The following is a 20,561-nucleotide window of genomic DNA, read 5'->3' as shown; positions in this document are numbered from 1 at the left end:
AAGGGGTGTGGGGAGGCTTCAGTGGGGAGGGCAGCAAATACAGTCTGGGAATTGGGTACGGCTGAGAGTGAAGAAGGCTGAGAGCCAAAGAATTGATGCTTTTGAACTGTGATATTGGCGAAGACTCTTGAGAGTCCCTTGGACTGCAAGGAGATCCAACCAGTCCATTCTGAAGGAGATCAGCCCTGGGATTTCTTTGGAAGGAATGATGCTAAAGCTGAAACTCCAGTACTTTGGCCACCTCATGCGAAGAGTTGACTCATCGGAAAAGACTCTGATGCTGGGAGGGATTGGGGGCAGGAGGAGAAGGGGATGACAGAGGATGAGATGGCTGGATGGAATCACTGACTCGATGGACGTGAGTCTGAGTGAACTCCGGGAGTTGGTGATGGACAGGGAGGCCTGGCGTGCTGCGATTCATGGGGTCGCAAAGAGTCGGACACGACTGAGCGACTGATCTGATCTGATCTGATCTGAGAGTGGTTTCCGGAAGAGCTTTTTGGGCAAGGAGGCACATGAACTGTATCTTGGGGATTTCTTAGAGTTAAGACATTTCTTCCAGGAGGGACAGCATTTGCAAAGACCCAGAGGCAGGAGGAAGCACTGTGCTCCGGAGAGCTTGTTTGAGTCCAAGTGGAGCGTGGCTACAGAGACTGTCGCAAGAAGTGAAGCGAGGTTCACAGAGGGCCTGCAGTGCTGGTCTTAGGAATTTACTCCTTAAGCCCAGTGAGATGTGGCTCTTCTGAAAGCTATTTACCAGGGCATGATGTCATCAGCTTTGCATGTGGCTTAGCGGAGTCTTGCGGTACTGGTGTCCGTGCGTGGAGATAACTTCTCTATCAAATGCTTTCAAACCCTGAAAATAGTGATGATGAGTTGAAATCATAAATGTCTTGCTTTTAATACATTAAAATAGATACTTGATTGTACCTTTACACTTAGCATTCTGAGCTGCTGGCTTTTAAATGTTCTTTTGAATGGAGTTATCACCAGAGCCTTGGGCATGGCATGCACTCCTCACACCCCAGCTTATCAGTGTTTCAGTTTAGCACCCAGTGTAACCTCTAATACCAATTAAGATTCAAAATTGTGGTCATTTATCATTTTATAGTTTTCCCACTTTCTTTTTAGTTTTTTCAGTGATTATATGTTTAGTTTAAAATGGAGAGAAAACATTAATGAAGAAAACATGCCTAGAGCAACAATATCCTTAAATGGATATTTTATTTACTTACATAATTTATAATATGCTTTTATGAATATAATGCCCCTTCCCAGATTAGCCTGTGGTCTATTTGCTTTTACTTTCCAGCAAATTTGCATCAGAATTGAGGTTAACTCAAGAAATAGATAATGCCTGTGAATGTATATTGCAACAAGAAAAAAAAAATTTAAATCCAAGCCCTGCTTGGGTGGTAAGAAAAAGACAGATTTTGGTAACAGATAGATTTGGGTTCAAGTTCCAGTTCTGTTAGTTACCAGAGATATAATATCCGGCAAGATACTTAACCTCTCTAAATCTTTGTTCCCTTTATATAAATTAGAACTAATAATAATTTCCTTGCAAGATTGTTGTGATAATTGGAAGAACATGTATCAGAGCGTTGTATAGGTGTTTTAAAAGCAGTGGTTAAACAAACAGACACAAACAAAAACTAAAAAGATGTAAGTAAAAATATAAAGTAAACAATAAATTCGGAGAAGGCAATGGCACCCCACTCCAGTACTCTTGCCTGGAAAATCCCACGGACGTGGGAGCCTGGTAGGCTGCAGTCCATGGGGTCGCTAGGAGTCAAACACCACTGAGCAACTTCACTTTCACTTTTCACTTTCATGCATTGGAGAAGGAAATGGCAACCCACTCCAGTGTTCTTGCCTGGACAATCCCAGGGACGGGGGAGCCTGGTGGGCTGCCATCTATGGGGTCGCACAGAGTTGGACACGACTGAAGCGACTTAGCAGCAGCAAAGAATAAATTAATCATTATAAAACAACAAACAAAGCAGAGCAAAAAAAGAGAAAACAAATAAGCAAACAAACAAAAAAGTGGTGGTTAATAGTAAAAAGATCACTGTGAAGGTGATTTGAATGTGGATTCTGGGTTGTTACCAAGACTAAGTAGAGAAGACTTACTCAGTAATAAGAACAGTTGGCTCAGGAGGCCTAAACTAAGGCAGTTGCAAAGAGGAAAGCAAATACCTTTTAAAAATATTCAAACCTCGATGATTACATTAGAGTAAGCTAACTTACTGTCACATAACCTGCCCTCCCAATCTCTATCATATAATAAAGTTTTTATTTCTCACCTGTGTTAGCTTGGATCTTCTGAGAACAGATGCCAGGATAAAATTAGACACGCAGGAGATTTATTGGGGAGAATTCCTGTGAAGGATAAATGATCAAACTAGTCAATCCTAAAGGAAATCAACCCTGAATATTCATTGGAAAGACTGATGCTGAAGCTGAAGCTGCAATCATTTGGCCACCTGTTATAAAGAGCCGATTCATTGGAAAAGACCCTGATGCTGGGAAAGATGGAGAGCAGGAAGAGAAGGGGAGGACAGAGGATGAGATGGTTGGATGGCATCACCAACTCAGTGTGCATGAGATTGAAATTCCGGGAGATAGTGAAGGGGACAGGGAAGCCTGGTGTGCTACAGTCCATGGGGCCACAAAGAGTTGGATACGACTGAGTGACTGAAAAACAATAATAGAGAAGGCAAGGAGAGCTTTCAGACTACGGTGCAGCTCTGACACCTACAAAGGAGAGGGAAGGAGGATGGGTAGGAAGCATTCTGAACTTCAGTGCAGTCCCAAGAAAGACTCAGCCAGGCCAGTGGAGGATCCATGAGTCAAAGTCACCTGCTGGAGGAATCCCAGGTCATGCAGGAGTGGGTCTGAGTTCGTACCCCACCAGCCTCAGCCTTTGGCAGAGAGGAGCCCATGGGAAGTACAGCCTTGGCTCAAACAGTGTGCTAGATCCAGTGGGGCAGGGCTGGGGCCGTAGTACATCTTGTTCCCCACAGCAAGAGATCTGAACTGCATGTTTTCATGACTCCATGTCCCCCTCATCAGTTCAATTGATCCCCCTACACAGATCAATTCTGGGAGTTGCAGAGTTCCACCAAGTCATTCAGGGACCCAGTCTGCTTAAATGTATGGCTCTGCCCTCCTCCAGGTTTCTAAAGGTCTCTCCATTCAGTTGGCAGATATTGTGTGAAAGGTGTCCATGGGTTTCACCTGGACTTTGTTCATACCACCTGTGTTCAGACCACATTGACCAGGATGCAGTCACATGGCCCCACCTAACTGAAGAAAGACTAGAAAACACAGACCAACTGTCTACCCCCAAGAACCATTTCACAGACCAACTACCTACCCCACAAAACTGTTTGCTCAAGGCAGATGAGAGACAGAGGGAAGGCCCCAGTTTCTGGCTTGGATTACTGGATAGGTGGTGGTGCCACTTGTTAATGTGAAAAACACAGAAGGAGGCTGCTGACTTCAGAGGAAGCGGAGCTGTCTGGTAGCCAGCTAGACATTCAGGCCTGGAGTTCATGGTTAAAGATAACCCAGATGGTGGTTGACGCCATGAGCTGACAAGTCTCAGCACCAGAAAAGAAAAGGATGAGAACAGAAGTCTGAAGAACCCCGAAATGTAAGGGACTATGTGACTCAATGTCTATTTGGATCTCCTTTTAGCGTGCCTTCCTGTACAGCAAAGTTGGAAAGATAAAGACGTCATTCCCCAGGCTCCTGGCAGCTAGGGTTTCCAAGGATGTGATTTAGGTTTCTGCCAATAGACACCCTCACATGAGACGTCAGCTTCCGAGCGGAATGAGTGGGGCACAGGCAGGGTGGAGGCATCCCTTTGGCTGGTGCTGAGGGTGCAGCCCTAGGTCTCAGGTGGGCGGCAGTCCGAGCAGTCTCTTGGTTCAGCAGGCACTTCCTTATGGCGGTGGGCGCAGCAGTTCCTGTGGCAACTCAGCATAGATGCCTAAGGGCATCTATGTTCCAGGTAATTCAGCTTAGGGTCTTTAGTCACCCATGGATTCTATAAGCTGATGAATACCTTGTAATGATCCCTTTCCACTTAAACTAGCCAGGGTGGGTTCTGCCCTTTGCAACTATTAACAAACCGTCACAGAGATGGTCGCAGAAACCTGAGCCTTTGAAAGAGACTTAGAACAAAAGTCCAGAGATAGAGCACTAAAACCAGGATAGACTGCTGCCCCCGAATCAAGGGAGGGGAGAGTTTTGATAAGTGGTCAGCAGTTAGATGTTGCAGAGAGGTCAAGACAGCTACAAATGTAAAGTAGAAATAACACAGCCAGGTGGTCACAGGTGATCTTGAGAGGAGCAGTTTCAGTGGAACATAGCAGGGGAGGCAGCCAGCTGCCGAGGTTTTGAAAATTCTTCCATTTTATTTGGACTCAACTTATGAAGTAAGAAGGAGGTGTTATAGTCAAGTATTACTACAGTGAGTCCCCTGCGTATGAACCTTCAAGCTGTGAACTTTCAAAGATGTGAAGGTGCTTTTCATCGAGGTCATGTGTGAATGAAATTGCCGCTTGCCCTCCATCTCCTATTGCTGATGATCCTTCAGCTCTACCATCTCCCACCTCCTCTCCCTCCTCCAATCAGTAACTCTTCTTTCCGGCTCACTCGATGCCAGCCCGTGCGTGCCAGCTGTTGTACTGGACTACTGTACTTTTCAAGGTACTGTAAGATTTTAAATGTTTTATTTTTTTGTTATTTTTAAATGTATTGCGTGAAAAGTATTTAAACCTATTACAGTACAGTACTGTGGCTGATTGTCTTAGTTGGTTACCTAGACTAACTGGTGGATTTGTGAATGAATTGGACTTAGGAAAGTGCTCTTGGAAGGGAACTTGTCCATAGGTGGGGGTCTTCCTTGTGCACGATCTGATAGGTACAAAGAGTTTATTCTATGCTTTTTACTGTGGAAATCCAGCGTGGCCGTGCAGTCCCTGTTGATGGAGGAACTTGTCTTCCGGTGTTACTTATTTGAAAGGGTTCTAGCTCCAGCTCTACTGGGTTCTCTAAAACAGGTCTCAGAACTTCCATTTTTGAAAGAGGAAAATATTCCTTAAAGGTGAAAGTGAAAGTCACTCAGCTGTGTCCAACTCTTTGTGACCCCATGGACTATACAGTCCATGGAATTCTCCAGGCCAGAATACTGGAGTGGGTAGCTGTTCCCTTCTTCAGGGGATCTTTCCAACCCAAGGATCAAACTCAGGTCTCCCACATTGCAGGCGGATTCTTTACCAGCTGAGCTACCAGGGAAGCCCCTGTACTAATATCTAGCCTGCCTGCTGCATAGACAGAAAGGCATAGGAGATAAAAACACAGTACTCGGACTTGGCCAGACCCAGGCCCGAATCTTGGTTTTGCCAGTAGTTGGCTCCATGGCCTTTGGCAAGTTGCTTACACCTGGCTTTCTCCTCTGTAAAACAGGGATAATATTGTCAACCTCTGAGAGTGGACATGATGATTAATCAAAGTATGTAAGGCATTTGGCACAGGGTCAGGCAAGCAAGAAGTAGAGAGTAAATGAGAGTTCATTTTATAAGTTGTCAGAAATACCTTTTGGGAAATAATGACCATGACTGCCTTCCTCACAGGGCTGCTGCCAAATGAGATAATGTACAGGAAAGTGAAGTATAAGGTCTATTATTAGAATGAACCTAGACCATGAGAAAGGTCACCTCTTCAAACAGAAATTGACGAGGTCCCTGACAACTATTATAGACTGTGCTATGGAGTCGGTGGGGAGGGGAGGGCTGGGAGACGGAGGAGCTGAGATGGACTTCAATCATTGTACAGTTTTTCCGAAAAAATGGCCCCTGTTGTGATAATAGACCTTCCACCATAATGGGGCAGTTGATGAACGTATATCTGTTGGTACAGATAGGAACCCTGCCTGGTAGAGCTGGGTAAGGAAAGGTAAAGGGAGCAGATATATTTGCTTGAAATTAGGTAAAAGATTCATTCATCAAGAACTTCATTCTGACTGGTTTCAATGCCAGACTTCCCTCCCTTCCCTGCCGTTTTCTGGCCTCTGCAGAAAGGACATACCAACTCTGCAAACTAAGAATCCAAAATAGCTTACGTGGAAATAAAGCACCTGTTTGTACAAGCAGGGAAAGCAGAAATCCCTGGAGATGGGCAAAAGCCTTCCTGCTTCCCTGCCCATCCCAGCCTGCTCTTGACCATCCACAACCACAAAGAGTAAACTTCACTTTCTCCAGTCTCCTTTCCTTGTTCCTCCTCCCAAGAACACATCCACAAAGGTGCCCACACATGGCCAAAGGGACCCCACCCCATATCCCACCCCTACTCCATCCATTTACATTATCCTTGTACCTATTAGAGACTAACCACAGCCAGGGGAGTGAGTTTTTCACTGTGGATTATTTTATTTTTTCATTCATCATTCCTCTAATCAGCAATCATCCATCTTCCCAGTCACCTCATTCTGTGGAGTAAAACATTTAAAGCTGTGTTAAACATTTAAAGTTCAAGGTGAAGCTGCCCCCCTGCAGCTGGAGGCACCTGACAGCCCTAGGCTTTACCCACTAGGCTGGTGTTGGGGGTCTTTAGGGGACGGCCATGTGAGCAGAGGCAATGTGACCAGTTCTGCCACCTGCTGAATAGGTGACAATGATGTCTGAGTTGGTCTGTTAAGAGGGGCCGTCCTGGCAATGTTCCAGAAGAGGCTTAGTAAATCCCTCCTGAGTGCCAACCTCTGAGACTTCACATCCTATAATTTCCCAAGACAGACCTGTGATTACAAGTGCTAAACCTCATAATCATGGCCAAAGCCCAGGTGTTCTGAAGAAATGGGGTGTAAGCTTGTATTTAAAAAAAAAAATGATAAGGAGCTATTTGCCCAGCAAAGACATTCTGGAGAGCAGATAACATGTACACATTGTACTGCCTGCCTCCCTCTTTTCCATCTACAAAGTCCCTACAAGCCACCAAATCAGCATTGTATTGTGGCTGTGCTTTCTGCAGGCTCTGCTCAAATTTTTGTAAAAGAAAATTTGATTTTATTCTACTCAACTCACTAAGTTGATACATTTGTTTTATTGTTTTAAAAATAATTTTATTTATTTGACTGCATGAGATCTTGGTTGGGGCTTCTCAGGTGGCAGTAGTGGTAAAAGAATCTGCCTGCCAATGCCGGAGATGCAGCAGATGAGGGTTCGATCCCTGGGTCAGGAAGATTCCCCTAGAGTGAGATCTTGGAAATGGATCCAAGGATCCAAGGAAATGGCAACCCACTCCAGGATTCTTGCCTGGAGAATTCCATGAACAGAGAAGCCTGGTGAGCTATGGGGCTGAAGAGTCAGACACGACTGAGGACACGCATGTGCGTGCACACACATATACACATACACTCACACACGCAGGTCTTAGTTGCAGCACGCAGGATCTCCATCACGTCATGTGGAATCTTTTTGTTGTGGCGCACAGAATCTCTAGTTGTGGCGTGGGGGCTTAGTTACTCCACAGAATGTGGGATCTTAGTTCCCTGACCAGGGATCCAACCTGTGTCACCTGCATTACAAGGTGGATTCTTAACCACTGGACCACCAGGGAAGTCTCAGGGTTCTGATACATTTGTTTTAGCATCTAGTCTATGCCTGGCACTGTGGGGGTGAGACATGAATTAACATATTAGGGCTGCTTTAAAGTACCTTGAGCAGAGTTAGAGAAGTAAGCTGCTTGAGTGCAAAGTCACTTCAGTCTTGTCCAACTCTTTGCGACCCTATGGACTGGTGCCTGGTGGACTCCAGGCTCCTCTGTCCTTGGGATTCTCCAGGCAAGAATACTGGAGTGGGTTGCCGTGCCCTCCTCCGGGGGATCTTCCCGACTCAGGGATCGAACTCCCATCTCTTACATCTCCTGCATTGGCAGGTGGGTTCTTCACCACTAGTGCCCCCTGGGAAGCCCAGAGAAGTAAGCATCTTTACTATTTCACTGAGGGCAGTAGATACAAATGAATTTGGTTTTCCTCCTCTCCAACTTGAGACTTTCTGAAAATCATAGCCTTCCTTCTTGCCTTGAGGGAAGAAGGAAATCTTTATCTGAGCCTTATTCCTCCTTGGGGTTTGAGCTTCACAGGGAGTTTTACGTCATTCATCAACTTTCTCTTTCCTTCTCAACCTCATTATACTTGCCATAGAAACATGTTTCAAACTAACCTACATCTATATTTCTTTCCCTGTCTTCCTTTCCTCCTGGAATACAGTTTTTTTTCCCTTTGATCATTCATTTACTCATTAACTTAACAAATACGTGGTGATGGACACTGTGGCAAGGACCTCTCCTAGGCTGGAGACAAAGGAAACCGATAAGGTCCTTGCCGTTCAAGGAGCCCGTTTTGTGGTCAGGGAGACACATTTAAACAGGAATATACTGGTGCCACCTTTATCCTCCTTTTCATCATCAAACTCCCTTGGAGAAAAACCACCTATTCATTACTCATTCCCTGTGGTCCTTCCAGCTCTTTAGAAATAACCATCAGAAACATCAGCTGGGACTTCCTATTTCTGAATGTCCAATCCCCACCTTAGTGTTCACTTATCCTAACCCTCTTGTGGGATCAGTTTATCCTGAGACTCTGTTGACTGGGAATTTGAAACGTTTATGTGTCTGGGTTATTGAGAGGATTAAATGAGATATTGTATGAAAGGTTTCTGTCACATGGTAGATGCTAAACAAATACTAGACTATTTTCCTTTGATGACCCTATACAGTCTTTTTAGTTTTCTTCCTATCTTTCTTACTTAAAATTTCTTTGCAGGATCTTTAACCTTCCTTTCCTCCTGAATTGCAGGCATTACTTAATAGAAATTAGTTTTGGGGGAGGGTCCCCTCACCAAAACTCCAGGACAAGATCAGAGAGACTCTCCCTTCCCAACCTCCCCCCTCTCCAAGCTCCGTATATCCCCTACCCTTGTCTGAGTGGTTTTAATGGAGCAGATCTAGGCATGGTCAGTGACCCAAGCCTGGTCAATCAGAGTCTAGCATCTTTTTGGGCAAACAGTGATTGGTTCAAGAATGGGCTAGAGACTCCACAGCATCACTGAGGGTCCATGAGATCTACTGCGGCTTTTGGGAGTGGGGCCCTTTTTTTCTCACTGAGCTTGAAAGTGTGAAGATTTAAGACCAGACGCAAATGCAGTCATCCTGCTCCCAAGCAGGAGACCTAGCCAATCAATGGAGCTAAAACCAGAGGCATATGTACTAAGTCACTTCAGTTTATATCCAACTCTTTGCAACCCTATGGACTGTAGCCCACCAGGCTCCTCAGTCCAAGGGATTCTCCAGGCAAGAATATTGGAGTGGGTTGCCATTTCCTCCTCCAGGGGATCTTCCCAACCTAGGTATCAAACCCACATCTCTTATATCTCCTGCATTGGCAGCCTGATCCTCTTTACCAGTAGCACCACCTGGGAAGCCCCATAGCCAGAGAAAGCAGAGCCAAAGGATGGGGAAAGAAACCTGTATCCTGGTGGCATCATTTGGGCCTCTGTAGCAAATCACACCTAAAGCAACATAACTTCTGGACTTTCTCACTTACATGAGTCATCAAGTCCCCTTCTGCTTATACATTAATCCCTTTTTGTACTGAGTTTTCTGATACTTATATAAGCAAAGGGATTTTAACTGAGAAGGAAATCTGTTAACATTCATTCCCCATTCATTCCACAAGTACTTAATCAAGCATTTTCTTTGTGCTAAGGATCATGCTAATTACTGGAGACAATTGTGAGCTTGTCTACCTATCTCTACCTTCCAGAAGCCTGTAAGCTAGTAAAGAGACAAGTAAATAGAAAATGACAGAATAGGCCATTAATACCCCAGAACAGAGTTGTGTAGCATGCTATGGAAGCACAAAGAAGGAACATGTAAATTGTTTCAGGGAATTGTGGAAGGCTTTTCAGCGGGGTATAATCTACATGGAGACTCAAAGGATACATAGCCAGGCAGTGATGGTGGGGAGGGGTGAAGAATCTTGTAATGGAAAATAGTAAGCAAAGGCTCAAAGAAAATAGCACAGAGTATTTTGGAGACTTGTAGAGAGTACAGTTGGAGAAGGCAATGGCAACCCACTCCAGTACTCTTGCCTGGAAAATCCCATGGGCGGAGGAGCCTGGTAGGCTGCAGTCCATGGGGTCGTGAAGAGTCGGACACGACTGAAGCGACTTAGCAGCAGCAGCAGCAGAGAGTACAGTGGAGTTCTAGGGAGAGGGTCTATCAAAAGTGTAGAGAGAGAAACAAACTAAACCACAAAAGACTTTGCAAGCGTAAGGAGTGTGAGTGGAAATATGAAAGGCTTTTAGCACAGAAGTGTGTGAACCTTGTCACCAACCTGGTTTGTGACCCATCCATTCCCATATATGTACATGTCCTCGTCTTCTAGGTTGATGATATCGAAATCTGAGTCTCAGACATCTGTCCTGAGCTCTGGATATACAATTCCATGTGGACATCCTATGGGAACTCCAGATGAATCTCTTTATCTTCCTTCTCTCTTGTTCTGAGTCCCCAGATTCAGTCATAGCACCATCCCTCTTTCCAGTCACTGGCTCTCAAGTCCTGAGTCACTTGTCTCTCTTCCATTTCCTGCAGCATTGTGCCATACTCAATGGTTGCCAAATCTCAGCAATTCCATTTTCAGAATCTCTTTCATATTCATGTGAACTGAAAGAGCCCAGAAAGCTTTCCCATCCCCCTTCTTCTGGTAACTGAGTGGGTATATGACCCAGGTCTGGCTACTCATGTTGTCTATGGCAAACAGATGCTAAGGTAACCTCTCATGGTCCCCACTTCCTTGTGCTCATGCCCCTGGGTGGCCCCTCTCTTTGAGTGTGGGTGGGACCTGTGACTTGCTTCTAGCCAATAGACTATGACAAAATTTATGGGCTGTCACTCCTGTGTATTCATTATGTTATATAAGACTTGCCTTGCTGTAAGACTTGCTCTAGAGATTCTTCTGGCTGGCTTGATGACTAAGTGGCATCTTGGGGAAGCCCACTTCACAGGGAACTGTGGGTGGCCTTTAGGAGCTGAGGGCAGCCTCCAGCCAGTAGCCAGCTAGAAAGCAAGTACCTTAGTCCCACAATAGCAAGATGTAAATTTTGCCACTCATTCACCCTAAGTGAGCTTAAAAGCAGACCTTGCACAAGTTTAGCCTCTAGATGAGAACCTAGTGCTGTCTGACTCCTCGACTGAACATTTCCAAAGAACCCAGTGATGATGTTTTGCCCAAACTCTTGACCTATAGAAACTGCAAGATAAGACATGTGTCTTATTTTAAGCCACTATGTTGGTGGTAGATTTTTTATTTTATTTATTTATTTAGGGCTGCAATGAGTCTTCATTGCTGCACTTAGGCTTTCTCTAGTTGCAGCAAGCAGGGGCTACTCTTTAGTTGTGGTACGCAGGCTTCTCGTTGAGGTGACTTCTCTTGTTGTAGAGCACAGGCTCTAGGCAGTTGCAGTGCGTGGGCTTAGTTGCCCCTAGGCATGTGGAATCCTCCCAGACCAGAGACTGAACCCACGTCCCCTGCCCTGGCAGGTGGAGTCTTAACCACTGGACCACCATGAAAGTCCTGGAGGTAAATTTTTGTGCAGCCCTAGAAAACTAATACAGTATCCCATTCTCTGTAGTATGGCAGATACGTTAGTTGCTTATCAGCCATTTCCCCCTATATTTTTTCTGTCAGAACACTGACTGTGTTTTAGGTTTTGAGGTCCCTCTCCAACCCTTTGAGGGTCGATTGGTCTAAGCCGGTCTTGTTTATTCCATTTGCCTCAGCAATGATTAACTGAGCGTGCATCAATGACACAATCCTAACTGATGAAGCTGAAGAGAGCACTTCTGGAAGCTCTCTTCATCCTAAATATAAATTCAAGTCAAGGACTTGCTGCTTCCTGCCCTGGAGCTTGTTATACGAGGAGATGATTCTTAGAAACTCAAAGAACAGCAGAGAAGCTCACCTGGGACCCTGACATCATAGACTCACTAATCATAATCACTTAATCAAAGGTAACCTACCTCAGAATTTCATGTAAGTAAAATATTATATTATCCTCAATAGTTAAGCCACCTAAAAATGGATATTCTACAGCTCCCAGCCCAAAGCTTTCTAACTAAAATCGTGTAATAGGTTCAGTACAAGGAATGGGCAGGCGACCAAAGCAGAGCCTCTCAGAGTCATTTACTCGGATTGATGACCTGATTCTGGACAAAGTCCTGTAGGCTTGCTAAGCTGGAGAGGGAAATGAATCCAGTCTGCTTGGGAGCTGTCTTCACCACCACATTCCGAGGGCCTCTGTGCAGGGAAGAACGAGGTCAAGCTCAGAGAGAGAAGGAGAGGCTTAACAGCAAGGAGTCCCCACACAAGGAGTCACCAAAGCTCCGCTTTCCTGCAGCTTATAACATTTAACTCTCTGAAATGCCCTCATGTTCTTCTCAGCTGTGCCAGCAGTAAACAGACTCAGCTTCTCTGAGTTGAATTTCTGTCACCTTCACAGAAAGGACCTCAACTTCTACACTCTCTTTTCTGCCTCCTGGTACCTTTGGAATTCACTGCCCACCAAGGGGTCTCTCTCCCCCTCAAACTCTTATTTCCATGTATCTGGTTACACCATCTCCTTCCTGAAAAGTCCCCAGGGTGCCACATAGAAGGCAGCTTTAAGCCAGAATTCCTCAGACTGACATGCACAGTCTAGCCCCAGCCAGCTTTTCACCATTACAGTTTCTTAAACTCTTCACTTTTTATCATCACCCATAGTAAGAAATATCATAATATATAATACTACCAGCTCTATATAAAGCGTAGAATATATAAAAAGAAGAGAATATAGTGTATTACACATAGTAAGGGTAAAAACTGTTTTGTAAAACATTTGTTTTAGTTATATGTATGTTTATATATACACTCAAAATGCTTAAAATGCACATGTTATACATGTCTTTATCATATAATGTATAACCATGTGTTATATTTTATATACTAATATGCTTGTATATATACACTAATATATAGTGTATTCATTATATATTATATGCATTATATGTATAATATAATTTATAATTATATAGTATTTATAATCTAAGTGAATATATATGTGTATTTATTATATTCTAACCCTATATATAGTATATGTATATACACACATATAACTAAAGATAAGTTTTACAAAACAATGCTTACCATTACTATGTATAATACATTACCTTTTCTTTTATATTCCATTCATTCTTTAAAAAAATGTTGGTTGTAGTAAAAATGTTCCTTTTGTCACAAGAGTGAGAAATGAGATTTTTTCACCACCTTGAGCTACAGTCTTTGTAGGTATAGGGGATTCGAGATGTTCCATGCCGTGAGGGGGGCAGATGGGGGACCAAGGGTATAGAAGGATGCCCTGGCTTGGTCGTCACACAGTTCTTTGTGCCTCAAAGGCATAGGAACACAAAGTTAGCATGAGGGCTGTAGTTTTCCAACCCCTGATTACAGTAAGGTAGTTGCTAGATACTGTTTGGGTGGCTTGAAGATGAGAAGACTGATGTCATTATGATGCTCTTTGTCTTTCCCTCAAGGTGGCTGCTTCAGCTCCAACCATAACACGTGCATTCAGGTCAGAAGAGAGGAAGATAAAAGGGATCCTGACTTTGTCCTGTACTAATAGAAGTTTTTCCAGAGCCAAGTCCAGCAGATTTTCTTTTCTCAGGCAAAGTCTTTCAAAATGGTGGTGATTATCCCAATGGCAGCATTCGGTTTACATGGTCCTTGATAAGCAGATGATGCAGAAAAAAAGTGTGTCTCTTTATTAGTGATTCTTGCTAGTCCCAGAGACAACACCCAATGGTCCATTTTGGATTAGATTCGTCCCTGCTGCCAAGGGGTTAGGAAACTCTGATTGGCCAGTCTGGATCCATTCCTGACCCGCAGGCCTGGAAAAGGGAAGGGATGTGACTGTCAGCACTGCCATTTGAGGGAGGCTGAGCTTCTGAAGGTAAAGATGCCAGTAGAAACCATCACCAATACAGAAGGGAGTTGATATATTGTTGCTAAACTGAATTGAGGTATCATTAAGGAGTAGTACTAGGGAATTCCCTGGTGGTTCAGTAATTGGGACTCAGCATTTTCATTGTCTAGGGCCAGGGTTTGATCCCTGATTGGGGAACTAAGATCCTATAAGCTGTGCCACGTGGCAAAAAAAAAAAATAGCAGGAAATAGTCTACTCAAGATTTTACTTGATTTTTAAATGCTTTTATTTTTTGACAGTATACAAAAATTTGATAGTATTTGCTTTTAAGAAATTTATAGCCTAGGGTGGACAATTTATAGCAGGGTGGACAATTTATAGCCTAAGCTAAATAGAATTCTTTTGGTGACAAATGAAAAAGTATTTAACAAAATACATAGTGTAGACAAGGCTATGAGATTCTGAAGAACAGGGACTCAGAAGCAAGTTAATGGTGTCGTTTGAATAAACAAACTGAAGCCGAAGATGTAAATGATGTACTTACAGTTGCACTGAATGTTGTAACCCAAGTGCGGTCAAAATACAGGATCTTTACCTTGAGGGGGTCAACTAAACCTCGTGAGTCCATCCGGCTTGCTATCTTAGATATGCCCTTAGGTGAGAGGTACTCCATCCTGGCAGACATGGGGAGTGTCTACAGGCTGTAATTGTGTTTCACCTTGGCATGCTCGGAGCACCTGGCTAGATCTCAGACATTATACTGTGTCTGGTATTCCATATGCTGCCTGCAGCCATGCTGGGACTTAACCAATCAAAGAACTGTGTCACGGCCAGTGATAGATGACGCGAGATATTCTAGGTTTCCTCACTTTCCTCTGATGAGCTTAAACTAAGACAGAGGCTGCAGAATGTGGAAGTGGAAATCATAATGAAAAGACAGTTGCTGGGCGTGGAGTTACCAGGCAGGGAGGCTTGAGAGGGCTTGGCAGTCGGCAAGGAAAACCTCTTACAATCAGTTCAGTGTTGCCTTGATTTGATCGTTATAGTATTAAACCACCTTTCCACAGTGTGCATCAATTCTTGCTTGTCAGCAAGACTCAAATTTCCTACCAATTCGACAGATAGATTCAAAGTGGCTGTGCACCCCCTAAAGTGCAGTTTTATCTCCCTATGAGTGATATTTATTAGGGTAAGTAGTATAAGCATTAATTAATATTTCTCTCATCATTAAATAATGTGTTTTTCATATTTGCCTGAAACCACAGGTGTGAGATCGAGAAGGAGAGAGAATGGTAAAGCAAGACAACTGAAGGGAAAATGAGGTCACTGCCTCCACTCAGACACACTTGTGTGATATCACTCACGTTTCTTTAGCTTTCCAGACCTGAGTATTCTTATCCATCAAATCATGGAGTGATTCCTAAAGTCTCTTCCAATTCTATTCCTGATGTCTGTATTAAAATCATTTTCAATTTAGAAGTCTTTTTGTGACCAATAACAGAAATTCATGACTTTTATTTCTCAGAGATCTTACAAAAGTGAAGACAAGAGAAGGGGACAACAGAGGATGAGATGGTTGGATGGCATCACCGACTCCATGGACATGAGTTTGAGTAAGCTCTGGGAGTTGGTGATGGACATGGAAGCCTGGCGTGCTGCTGTCCGTGGGGTCGCAAAGAGTCGGACACGACTGAGCGACTGAACTGAACTGAACAGAAATTCGCATGAGCTAGCAAAAGCTAAAGAGAGAGAGTTATCAAAACACCAGAGTGTAACAGAAGGAACCTTAGTAAATTTTTTTTGATTCAAACAGAAACCTGGTTCGGATCCTCCATCCCATTGCGCTTGCAGGAACTGAAGGATAGGGTGTGTGTAGGTGCAGGAATGTGGGTTTGAAAAGCAAAGATGATATTAAAAATATCTAACAGCTGCTAGAGGTGCAAAGGTACACGCCAGCTGATCACAGGCCTGCCTGAAAGGGTGGGAGTTGGTGGGATAGAGGGGGTGGGGGGAGAGAATAAATAATAAAACACAAGTGCTTCTCCTTTCTGGTTTCCCCACCCTCAAACAAGAATAATAATACCTCAATAAATTAAATCAACACATAGAGATACACAGACATTTAAGGGAACCCAAGGGCAAAGATGCAACCAGCCTGCAAGAATGAATTAGAACCAGGGGCTTGTATGGCCGCAAGACTCTAGATCCTTCACTTGTGGGCTCTTCTCTGCAGGACTCCCTCACTGGTTTGTTTTATCTTTCATCTATTCAGACTGTCTTTGTCTGGTTTCCAGTCTATATGCTCCTAAATTTACCTTTTGTTGTTGTTCTAAATATCACACAGACTCAAGAGGAATCAGACCCAAATTCCTCTTGAAAGGAGTCTAACTGGCAAAGCTTGGGTCAGGTTCCTTTTCCTGACCATCTACCTGTGACCGGGATGATTTTGTCATATTGGAAAAAAAAAAGTAGCTGCTGGGGGCCTCTTACTGTCAATGCGGGTGGTAGTGCAGGAACGATGTTGAGAATTCTTAACAACTGGTGTGAGATGGGCTTCAGTCACTGAGAAAGGACACGAGCCCTAAACAACCAGTGCAGCTGGACCAGTCTAGTCTGGAATGGGGAAAGAAGAGGACCAGTTCCCAGCAGATGGAAAATAATCATGAATTGGGCTTTTAATCTAAGAGTGGTCTGTCCAGAGTCTATGAAAAAATAGCCAAAGCCCATGTTAAAAGCAGAGTGTTCTTGGAAACTTTTTTTTTTTAGCAATTAGAGGGATTAGTTAAGTGCCATTTTGTTTTCTATCAGCACAACTGTGTGCTAAATGCTGCAACCAAAAAAAGGAAAATACAGCACAGAACACTCCCTGCCCTCTGCCTCTAGGAGCTTTCACTCTGATTTGAGTGAGACAGGAAGAATTTACAGAACCAGGCACTGATTATAGAGGGCGCCCAGTGAGTGCGCTGTGAGTCAGGGGTAGAAAAGCTCCCTGTGGACGGGAGAGTCAGGGACACTGACAGGGTGTGGCTGAGAATACTTTCTATATCTCCTCTCAATGTAAAGAATTTCTAAATCCTGTGGATTAATGAAGGGACCGATCAGTGGACGTTGACGGATGTATTCAAAAGGTCCAAGAGCTTTTTCTAAGTCAAGGATGGGACTGCAAGAAACTTTGCTCAAGCTTAAACACCAGCCTCTGGAATGAGGTACTGACACACGCCACAATATGGATGAACCTTGAAAACATTATGCTGAGTGAAAAAAGTCAGACACAAAGTCACATATTGTATGATTCCACTTATATGAAATAACCACAGTAGGAAAACCCATAGAAACCTAAAGAGAATTGGTGGTTGCCCAGGGCTAGAGGGAAGAGGGAATGGGGAGGAACTCCTAACATGTACAGGATTTCTTTTGAGGATGAGGAAAATGTTCTGGAGTTAGTTGTGGCTATTGCACAACCTTGTGAGTATACAAAAAAGCATAACTATACTTCAAATTCTGGAGAAGGCAATGGCAACCCACTCCAGTACTCTTGCCTGGAAAATCCCATGGACGGAGGAGGGGCCTGGTGGGCTGCAGTCCATGGGATCACTAGGAGTCGAACACAACTGAGCGACTTCACTTTATTTTTTCACTTTCATGCATTGGAGAAGGAAATGGCAGCCCACTCCAGTGTTCTTGCCTGGAGAATCCCAGGGATGGGGGAGCCTGGTGGGCCGCCGTCTATGGGGTCGCACAGAGTCAGACACGACTGAAGCGACTTAGCAGCAGCTGCTGCAGCAGCAGCATACTTCAAATTCACTTCAAATCGGTGAACTATGTCTCAACAAAACAAAAACAATAGCAAAGACACATTTTAAAAAATAAGCCTTCTGTTCAGAAAAAGTTTCTTTCTCTTCTTTCCTTCTATACTTCGGTGTGAATATTTCGTTTATTCACAGACAGTTCCCTAATCTGTTACACCAGCCTAGGACTCCCCTGCAGCTTCCTGGAGATTCCCCATAGGTACCTCAAACCCAACATAATGAAAATAAAATTGCAATGTTGGACCCTAACTTTCTCTTCTTCTTGTATTTCCTCCTTCAGGTGATGGGTTCACTGACCACTCAGTCATGTAAGGCATCCATGTGTGAGTCATTCTTTATATCATTCAATCATTTGTTCATCCATTCGCAAATCGTCTTTAAGGACCTGTCACATATCAGGCACAGGCTTGTGCTGGACATGCAGCTGGGAATGAGACACATATGGTTCCAGCTCTTGTGGAGGACCATGGGATAGATCATTCAGACACAGTGAGATGAGAACAGTGGCCTGGGGGATAGAGGGAGCCAACTCCCACCTGTTATTATGCACCAAATGCTATTGATTTTGCCTCCTAAATACCTCTCAAAGCCAGTGTTTGCTCCTCATTCAAAGTACTCTTGTCTTCCTTCAAGCCTGTCTACATGACCTCGGTTGCTTCCTAACTGGTCTCCTTGTCCCAATTTCTCATGCCACCAGCCTTGCTAGTCTCAAATCCTTCTCCCACCCTGCTGCTAGAAAGACCATTCAAAAACAAAACACCTCCTCATGCAATTTCCTTGTTTATAATATTTTGTCTCCTATAGTGTTCAACAAACCTGAAGGCTATAATATGCTCCTACCAGAAGAAGGGCTGCAGTGACTGATAACGGGAGTTGGTCCTCTTCCTAACTCGGATGGAGAATCATTGTGTAGTTCAAATTCCTTGCCAGGACATAACATGTCCTTCATAAAGTGACCCCTGCTTACCTCTTCAATCTCACCACCATGGCTTCTCCCATGTGCTCAGAGGATGGATTTTCTTTCTCCAGTTTCTCCCCATCTCCGTAGTCTACTCAACACCAGTTGAGCATGCTTCCCAAGGCAGACTCATTGACAGACTTCATTTAAAAATTCACCAGTGCTTTGTTGCCAGGTAGCTGAACTAAGGCCACATTAAAGTTCTGAAGATCTTTCAGGATTTGACCCATTCGTGGCCTCTGTCTGCCACCCACTTGACTGCCACCCACTTGACTGAAGCCCTCATTCAGTCCAGCAGCAGAAGCTGATGGAACTGAGGGACTGACAGCCTCCCTAAGCTTCTGTGCAAGAAGAAGAGGGACCCTGGGCAAAGCAGAGAGAGGAGGGAACAAAAGAGTTTAAATGGACCAAAGAAATGAGGCGGAAAAGAGACAGAAAGTACCAGAGAGGAGAGATGGCTCCCCGCCCCTGCTTCCTCTGGGTGTGGACCATGTTGCCTCTGGGCATGCTGACATCGAGTCTTGTGATGTGAGTTAGAGGAACTGGTTGGGTAAGAAGAGCTGCCCCCCAATGTCTCTTCCTGTGAGGGTTTTCTACAAGTTGGAACATGCCCAAAACAAAGAACTGCTTTTACTTTCTTTTATATCCCATATGTGCTGATAGCTGTGTGTGCATGCTAAGTCAGCAGTCGTGTCCAACCCTTTGCAACCCTACGGTCGATAACCCACCAAGCTTCTCTGTCCATGGGATCCTCCAGGCAAGAATACTGGAGTGGGTTGCCATGTTCTCCAGGAGGTCTTCCCAAGCCAGTGATGGAAGCCATGTCTCTTATTGGCAAGTGGGTTCTTTACCACTAGCATCACCTGGAAGCCTGTGCTGATAGCTACAAACAATAAAAAGCTACTTGGTTGTTTTGGTACCAGCACATGAACGATCACGGTACCATCGCATCCTTCCATTGAGGAGTGTGAGCAGGGGTTGCACCCATGTGTGCCTACACACTAGCCATTGCCATTCCCTCCACAGTCAGGCTATTGAGCCTCTGTGCTCTCCCACCTACTGTGCCCTCAGGCTGGAATGCTTCTCTCCCGTCTTATCAGTTTATTCAACCTCATACTTCATGGCTCACCTTGGAGCTTTTACTGACCCTCTTAACACAAAAAATTAGGTGACTGGGGGCTAGGTGTCTGTCTTCTGCTTTTTCTATAACATTCAGGGCGCCTCTCCTACAGCCTTTGTAATGCTGGAGGGCAATTATTGGTTTAAGTGTGTCCTCACCGATAGATGGAGGGTGATGGCTGTGTCATGCTCATCTCTTTATCTTTAGGTCTTACCAAAGTGCTTAGCGCCTAGGTCATTTTCAATGAATCATTTCTGAATAGCTGAAGGAATTAAGAACAGAATGCTGCATATTGAAAAATTGCCACGCATCCCTTTGACCCAGACTAAATCTTATTCATTATCCTCAGGGCATCCTGATAAGGTGCTTCCCTTCTCACCTAAACAATTCGCTGGCCCCTTCTCAGAAATGTAGAAGGGTTGGGATAATTGGATTTGTCTAAAGAGAAGAGAAGGAGAATGATGGGAGAGAAAGACTTAAAACAGCCAAGCCTCATCTCCCTGCAAAGTTTACTGGATTCAGTCTCAGTAAAATTGAATCAGTTGGCACCATTGTCCTCCAGCCCTGATTTAATGGTGGGACAAGAGTTGTTGACTGCACTATTAAACGGGAGTGCAGGAGGAAGGGATCCAAAGGAGCTGGT

The 20,561-nt window shown here is 44.3% G+C and overlaps 1 long non-coding RNA gene across 2 annotated transcripts; it reads right to left on the bottom strand.

Annotated features, from left to right (window-relative positions):
• Positions 1-365: 365 nt before the first annotated feature.
• LOC112580220 lies at positions 366-19,496 on the bottom strand. Of its 2 annotated transcripts, none has more exons than XR_003104507.3 (3): positions 18,808-19,496; positions 2,307-2,382; positions 366-856 (listed from the first exon to the last, which is right to left on the bottom strand). It is a non-coding gene; the product is annotated as an uncharacterized LOC112580220 (long non-coding RNA). The 2 variants fall into 2 exon arrangements; XR_006545196.2 differs by lacking the exon at positions 18,808-19,496 and adding an exon at positions 10,406-11,256.
• Between the last annotated feature and the right edge of the window lie 1,065 nt (positions 19,497-20,561).

Source organism: Bubalus bubalis, chromosome 2 (genome assembly GCF_019923935.1).
Source record: "Bubalus bubalis isolate 160015118507 breed Murrah chromosome 2, NDDB_SH_1, whole genome shotgun sequence".
Classification (NCBI taxonomy): domain Eukaryota; kingdom Metazoa; phylum Chordata; class Mammalia; order Artiodactyla; family Bovidae; genus Bubalus; species Bubalus bubalis.
Note: the sequence above shows the minus strand (reverse complement) of the source record. Positions and strands in the feature narration are given on the sequence as shown.